The sequence below is a fragment of the Aythya marila genome (assembly GCF_965140915.1).
Source record: "Aythya marila genome assembly, chromosome: 1".
NCBI lineage: Eukaryota > Metazoa > Chordata > Aves > Anseriformes > Anatidae > Aythya > Aythya marila.
In genome coordinates, this window is record NC_139042.1 from 159,688,722 (window position 1) to 159,696,500 (window position 7,779).

Here is a 7,779-nt window from a genome sequence, read left to right on the forward strand (position 1 = left end):
TGCTAAGTAAAGCCCTTCCAAAATACAGATCATAGAATCATCTAGGTTGGCAAAGACTTTCAAGATCAAGTCCAACCATCAACCTGACCCACTAAGTCTCATAACTAAGCCATGTCCCTATGTGCCATATCCATGCACCTCTTAAGTACCTCCAGGGATGATGACTTAACCACCCCCCTAAGCAGCCTGTTCCAATGCCTAACCACCCTCTCAAAAAATAAATTCTTTCGAATATCCAATTTAAACCTCCTTGTGCACAACCTGAGATCATTCCCTCACATTTGCAGATCCCTCTGCAAAGCCCTCCTGCCCTCAACCAGATCAACAGTGCCACCCAACTTGGTATTGTCTGCAAGCTTAGTGAGGGTCACTTGTTCCCCTCATGCAGATCACTGATACACATTAAAAACAACTGGCACCAAGACTGAGCTGTAGGGAATGCCACTGGTGACCAGCAAGCAATTGGCATGAACTCTGGACACTTTCAGTTCAGCCATCCAACCAGCTCTTCACCTAGCAAAATGTACACGGGAACCAGATCTGGGGACCAGGACTGGTTCTTTTTAACCCAGGGTCCTTTTCAACATTTTCAATGCTAAAGAATTGGTTGATTGCTCTGTTCCAGGCAGAAAAACTCATGTTCCTATTAACATAAAGAGCTTACTGTCTTGCTTCTGTCCTAAAGATGAGTTTTGGATTCAAACGTGCCCCCTTCAAGATGAACAACTACCTTTACTTTGTGGGGCTCATATTCTGCATCAGAGATTTGTAACTTCAAACTTCATAATGTCTCCTCTTGATAAACGGATGAGGTTGCAGATGTATAAAAGGGCAATACAACCTCCAAAATACATTGCATTGACACAAAACTATTTTAACGTATTCCTGCCAGTGCATAAACTCCTTTGCAAACCACCACAGATTAGACATAAGGACTAAAAAGTGTGGAAGGCATTGTTTAACATTTTTCTGCATACTTCCAACTTTGTGAGCCAGTCAAGCTGAGATGACAGCTTGAGATCCCAGCTGTGGCTTAGGATATGCTGTGCACCATAGAACTTGCTCCCCAAAGGACGCCTTGTTTAGGAATTGCATACTCTGTGGCCACCTGACTATAAAGTTCATTCAAAATATTCATAGTGTTATGTGTTAAATCACACTGCCTTAATCCAGACCTTTTTCAGCCACTGTTATTGACTAGAAAATATTTAATTTGACAATTTATGGGATCTGGGACAGATAAATTGCAATTTATATTCACAAAAACAGGTACTCCATATTGATCTGACAATGAAATTACATTATCTAAATAGCTGGATTCCCATCCAGCTTGCATCTTCAAGTGAAATAAGTTTAGAAGTTCATTTTCTAGCTTATGTAAAAAAGCAGATAAAAAAGCAGAGGGGAAGTCAGTCTTCCCCTCTCTTCCCCCTCCCCCCAACTTCAGTTTGCAGTATACACTGATAGTACAGTAGGAAAAGACTTCTGACTGTGATCCAAATTTTGCTGCCCACCTAGTGAGTTGTCTTCAAGCACATCAAAATCTGACTTCTATTGTTGTCTTATGCTGGACTTCATGTGCGGAGTAATATATTTGTCTACTTTTCTCCTAAATGTTTACTTCACAAAACATTACTCAAAAGGAGAACACCTGAAGGCACGGTTTCTTTAGATCACTTTACATTTGAAACTGCATTTAGTATTTTAAAATACTAAGTCTATTCACTCAGAAATACTGTGAGGTAATATATTGTACATCAAGTTATAGCTCATAAGATGCCAAATATTCAAAAGCTATATGCAGGTAAGATCTCTTAAAATATCTGCCAAGAGAGCAGTTCTGTGGTTTCATCTGTGGAAGTACGTGGTCCCTTAGAAATGAGACAGAGACAGTTTCTTTGCATGAATCAAAATCATTGCAGCAGAAGTTGGTAAAATAACTTATCCTATCTTAAAATAAACTAACATCTTGGTATTATGCATGCACATTATATTTTAAAACAGTTTAGGGCAAGCAGTGTCAGCATAAAATTGAAACGTACAGCAAAGTACTGGAACGACATGTTCATTCTTTGCATTCATTCCTTTTTATTATATAAGAGGTCTGTACATTGAGTTCAGTTGAGGACAAATGGAATGGCAGACATTACTTCATAGTTAAATGGGACAGCTTCACTTTTGTTGAACAGGAAAACATACAACTGGAGTTCACATAATACAATTAGTTTGCGATTCCGCAATGTTTGGGAATGAAGCAGCCTTATGATCCCTAATAGTGGGGCAATGCTTACATACCGTACTCACAGAACACTTACAAAGCATAATCCCAATTCTACAATTGGATTTACTCAGGTCACTTTCATATATATGAATTCCCAAAGAACTTTACCAAACCTTTGTTAAAAGTCCACCAAGCAGGTATGAATAGGACACAAAACTGACGCAGAGAGGTAACATTTTTCTTTTTTTAATCTTTTTTTTTTCTTCCTTGAGTTGTCATTGCGATAATCAGAGAAAACCAGGAAAGGAAAGAGGGGATAAAAGCCAAAAATCGTTACTCAGCATTTATATTACTGATTTTACTTTATGGGTTCCGTTTCGTTTATTTTACTGGACTCTGATGTCACTTATGATGCATCTCTTGAAATTATCTGCACTTAAGTCAACAGTTTTAGTCTTACTATCAGGGGAAAACTAGTACCCAATTGCAAACTGAGTATCCAGTTGCAAAATCTGTTTAGACCCACATTCTAAAACAGGCATCTTTACTCTAAGAGATGATTTCAAAAGGCACGTCACCACTTCAATAGTGACAAATTTGCAGCTGCAAATGCAACTGGTCTTTTAGCATTTCCATAATCAGGATATGAATTGCAAAGCCTACGCCTTCTATCCATCTAAACTTGATTCATTCTCAGTCAAATTCTAAACCCTATTCCAAACTTAATTTAGACTGAAATATTCTCATTTCTATTAAAATGATAATATGTATAGCCAAGTTCTGCCTTAGTGGGTCTTTCTTACAACTTTCCTGCTAATATGAGCAAAATCTAAACATTTTTAGATTTTTATATTAAAACATTTTATATTAAAACATTAAAACATTTTTTAGATTTTTATATTAAATATACATTTAAGGACCACGGTATCCTTCATTTCTTCCTAAGATGAGTCTTTACTGTTCAAGCAGAAAGGAGGTGCAATAAACAATGAACCAGAGAGACCAGGTCCTTTATTGCCATTAGAACAAAAAAGGCTGTTTGTGGCAAGTTTTACATTTCCACTGATGCACTGCTATCATCAGAAATTTCTCTTATATACATTATATATACAATTATGTATATACATGTAAATATTTATATAATTATTAATAATTTAAAATATTAATTTTATATATAATAATGTATATAATTATTATTTATAATTTATATACAATAAAGATGTTTTATTGAAACTTAAAAATATTAAGCACTCACTCAGAAGGATCAACTTTAATTTCATCAGAAATACTACTCATTTCATCAGAAATATTACTTGTTCATCTCAGTAAATGCAGGTTCTAAACACAATGGAAAAGGAAGCTTTTAAAACTAAATCTTAGTACTGATAAGATGCATAACTGCTGAAATTTTGCAAGTTCTTAATAGTCCCACATGGTCAATTGAGAATGAGATGGACTCAGCACTGTCTATGAAAATCTGCATGCACTCCCATGCACACAAGTGCATAGACAAGACTCTTAAGATAAAGCTGAAAACAGTGTTTTAGGAAATCTTATGACAACCATGGAGCTACAATATAATAACATAAGTCAACTAAGTTTGTATGAACAGTTGTATCTAATTAGGTCAGCGAAGTAAAGTTAAAGCTTGCACAAGCATGATGAAGGTTTGGAATTTGTTGAACTAATTTAATTTAATAAGGCAATAAATGAAGTACCATAGCAAAAGTTTACTAAAAAAGCAGTCTTCAGATAAGTGAAAATACAATTAAAATACAATCACAATGTCATAAGCTACAGACTGAAGAGATAGTCTATCAATACTAGCAACAGAGAGATCAGAAAAATCCTAAATCAATAAGATTTTCCTCTTCCTAAGAAAGGCTTAATCACTGCAATAAAGAACATTTTTTTCTGTGGAGGAGTCTGAAAGAGCTGGCTGTGTTCCCAAATTCAGGAAATGGCAAACTTTAGTAAAACAATGGACAAACCAACTGTTATTGTGATTCATCTTTACAAGCAGTAACAACGCAAAAGGTATTAATTTACAGCATACTTACACTAAATGCCACTCCCATCACTGTTTTAACAGTTGTCATCATAAGAATAGTAAAACCAGAACCTCATTAAACTGAAAGAAGTGAAGCTGTTAATGCACACCTCAATAAGGAGTTGTATTCCAGAATCAAACACCCTTAGGCTTTGAATTAAAGTTACCCACATTTGTTGTCTCTTAGGACATAGTCCAATAAAACCGTTTACTCAACCTCTATTGGAAGCAAGCAGTAGTTGTAATAACGTAGAATAACTAACACCCAACTTACTACCTTTGGGAGGAACTCTAGGAGGAAAACTTGTTTTGAGTCCATATCGCCACATTTTTTTCATTTATCTTCCTAAAATTTAGGAGAGAGTTTTTAAATTTCTACCAAGAAAATGTCTGCACAAGTAAATGCATTCTAAAGACTGCATATATACCTGCATATGTATACAGGACTCCCCTCATATAATTAGTATGAGGGTTTACAAAATCTTATGAAAAAATAGACAACTTTACACATATACTTATAAAAATATACAATTTAAATAATTTAAATAATAAATATGGATTGTTCCATAATTAAAAGCACCTCATTCAGAGCACTGTCCCATTGATCAGAGAAGCAACTAGAAGCTCCCCACCTAGCTTTTGCTAATTTAGAGCTTCACTGGTCTCAATGCTCTATAGTTCTGTCTACTCTGATGATCTTTCCCAAGTACCAATTTTATCTCTCCGGACCTGGAAAGTTCTCCAGAAACAGTTTGTCAAAATAAATACAATCCTTCAATAAAATTTCCCTTTCTTAAAAAATAAAATAAATAAATAAATAAATAAGTTGAAGGACTCCTAGCTCTCCTAGCTAGCTCTAATACCATTTTTGTTAGATGCCATCCCCCATATCTATGCCATTTCATTGTAACCATACAGGGAAAATACACTCTACCTGCCCAAAAGCTGAGCATAAGAACCCCAACCACATGGAAATCACTAATCTAAAATCCAGAGCCACCATAGTGACTCCCTGTTGCTATCAACACACAAGTTTGCATGTTTATCTTCTGATAGCCCATAAACTTGTGCCCTTGCACATTTCTCTACATGCAAAAGGGAAATATGCACACATCTGTGCTTTGACCCCAGCAGAGCCCCTGTACACAGTTTAAGTACTGTATGATCAGCTTGAATGTTCAGGTGTCTTCAAGCAACCCATGATCAATCTTACACTTTTGTAAGGGTTAATAAAGATGATAATGACTATGATAAAAAGATTGGTGGAGTGCTTATTATGAGTCTTCTCCACCCACATTGACCTGTAGATCTGAGCTTTTCTAAAGGGTGCTTCATAAAAGAAAGGTTAAGCCTGACTAAACACATCAGGGTCAAAAGTCAACATTTTGGAATGAAGACTTCAGATGAAAACAGCAAAGGGAAACAGTCAGGTTCTTTTATTGCTTTCTCTGCCACCACACCTTTGCATTAATCACTTTTTCCAATAACCTGGTTGGATCCTGCAACATAACAGCACTCAAAACATTGTTCAAACATCTAAGAAATCATTATACTCTACTACCAAGATTTACCTTTCAAATCCAACTAGACATACAAGAGTAAAATCTAATCACGGTTAACTTCTCACATAGAATTACCATTTCCTGTTACAGAGTGATAGCATTCCACCCCCAAGATCACCACATTTCTGTGATTCTAGTACTCAGCTACTGTCAGCAAGATGTGGACAAAAAGAAGAAGGAAGAAGGAAATGCCACACCAAAATCATTAGGTTAAACAATACACAACACTACATCAATACTTGGTGTCAGTGGATTCATCTCAGTGACTTATATCTGGGTGGTGAGGCCCTGGCACAGGCTGCCCAGAGAAGCTGTGGATGCCCCATCCCTGGAGGTGCTCAAGGCCAGGCTCATGGGGCTTTGGGCAGCCTGGTCTGGTGGGAGGTGTCCCTGCCCATGACTGGGGGTTGGAACCAGGTGATCCTTAAGGTCCCTTCCGACCCAAAGCATTCTATGATTTCTTGAACTCATAGCTACACAAAACAGTCTCCATTCCTATTTAGGACTGCTCCTCATAAAGCATAGTTTGTTCAAGCCTCCAATATTTTTTTCTGCCACAAGTTCCTATTTATTTTTTTTACTACATAGTCAGAAAAAAGATGGGCATTATCATACTAAATACTATTCTAGATTTATATAGTGTCATATCAAAAATAGGCTAAAATAGTCAGTAACCTAGCTACACAAACATACCTAAATAAACATAATAAATAAATGACCTATTCTGTGGGACCTGGGTGGCAAGTCTGGCCAAGTAGATTCCTGTTAGATTAGGAAGATTGCCTAAATGGCAGCCTATCCTTCCATTTTGATGCACCTGTTAATAATACAGCGCAACCACCGACTTATTATAAACCAGGCTTCTAGCATACAGAAAGAAACACGTGGTTTTGAGGTAATCCCATTACCAATTTTTTGACTCACACCATTGCTGGAGACTATACTCCAATGTGGAAGTAACTGAACAGAACATGTGCCAATCTTTTGGGAACCTAATTCCAGTCTGATCTCCTCTGTACCTTAAACTAGGGCTTTGGAGCAGCTGATCTTTGGTACAGCCTTGCTGCAGCTGTGGGAGTGGTAACACAGGTAACCAAAGGTAGACTTCCAAAACAGTTCAGGTATTTGCTCAACTTTGAGTCAGTGAAGTCCTATTCTCACAAGAGAATCAACTCTCCAAAAAAACTAGGTATATTTTACCCTATTGTATTCAGGAAACTGAAAGGGGGTCAATGTAGAGTCTACTTATAATACTACAAGCTTCATGGAAACTCACTATTAATTCTAAATGTTGGCTGGTAAAGCAAAATTTCACTGCAATCACTATAAGGCACAACTTTACTGTTGAACAAGTCTAGTAGTTTATACAGTCTCCCCAAATGATTACTTACTGCAGGAATAGTCTCCTACCAGAATTAACTCAAAATTTGAATAATAAGAGAGTTATAACAACGAATTAATAACAAAGGAGGAGAAAATACTAAAGATCTAATCATAAAATGTATTGTTTACGGGAAGAATATTTATGAACACTAGGACATTTATTAAACAGTAGGACATCCTACTAACAATGCCCTACAGGCTAAAGGGCTTAAACCCAGGTTTAAGATTAAATAAACTCACAGAGAATGTAAAACACACAATGATCTTAATTCATACTTACATGTTTCATGAAGCCTGGCAAAATTCTTAGGGTTTCAGATCATCTCTATTAAAGACAGAAGAATTTTTCATCTGTTAAAAAAAAAAAAAAAAAAAAAAAAGTCCTCTTTAGGTACTTTTAGGGAAGTATCATCAATCTGGTTTTATCATAGAAGTTCAACAAAATATGCTACATAGTTGTGTAAAATACTACATTTTATGTTTTGCTAAAAGAAGCTCAATTTTAAGCAAATCCAAACCAATGACAATCCACTTTTCCTGAGCCCATGAAATACACACAAAAG

At 36.2% G+C, this 7,779-nt stretch overlaps 1 long non-coding RNA gene across 1 annotated transcript in view; it reads right to left on the reverse strand.

Annotated features, from left to right (window-relative positions):
* LOC309876944 overlaps positions 1–7,691 on the reverse strand; it is a 30,289-nt gene extending 22,598 nt beyond the window's left edge. The window contains exon 1 of the long non-coding RNA XR_014317288.1: positions 7,497–7,691. This is a non-coding gene — a long non-coding RNA (uncharacterized lncRNA). The remainder of the gene's footprint in view (positions 1–7,496) is intronic.
* Positions 7,692–7,779: the final 88 nt, after the last annotated feature.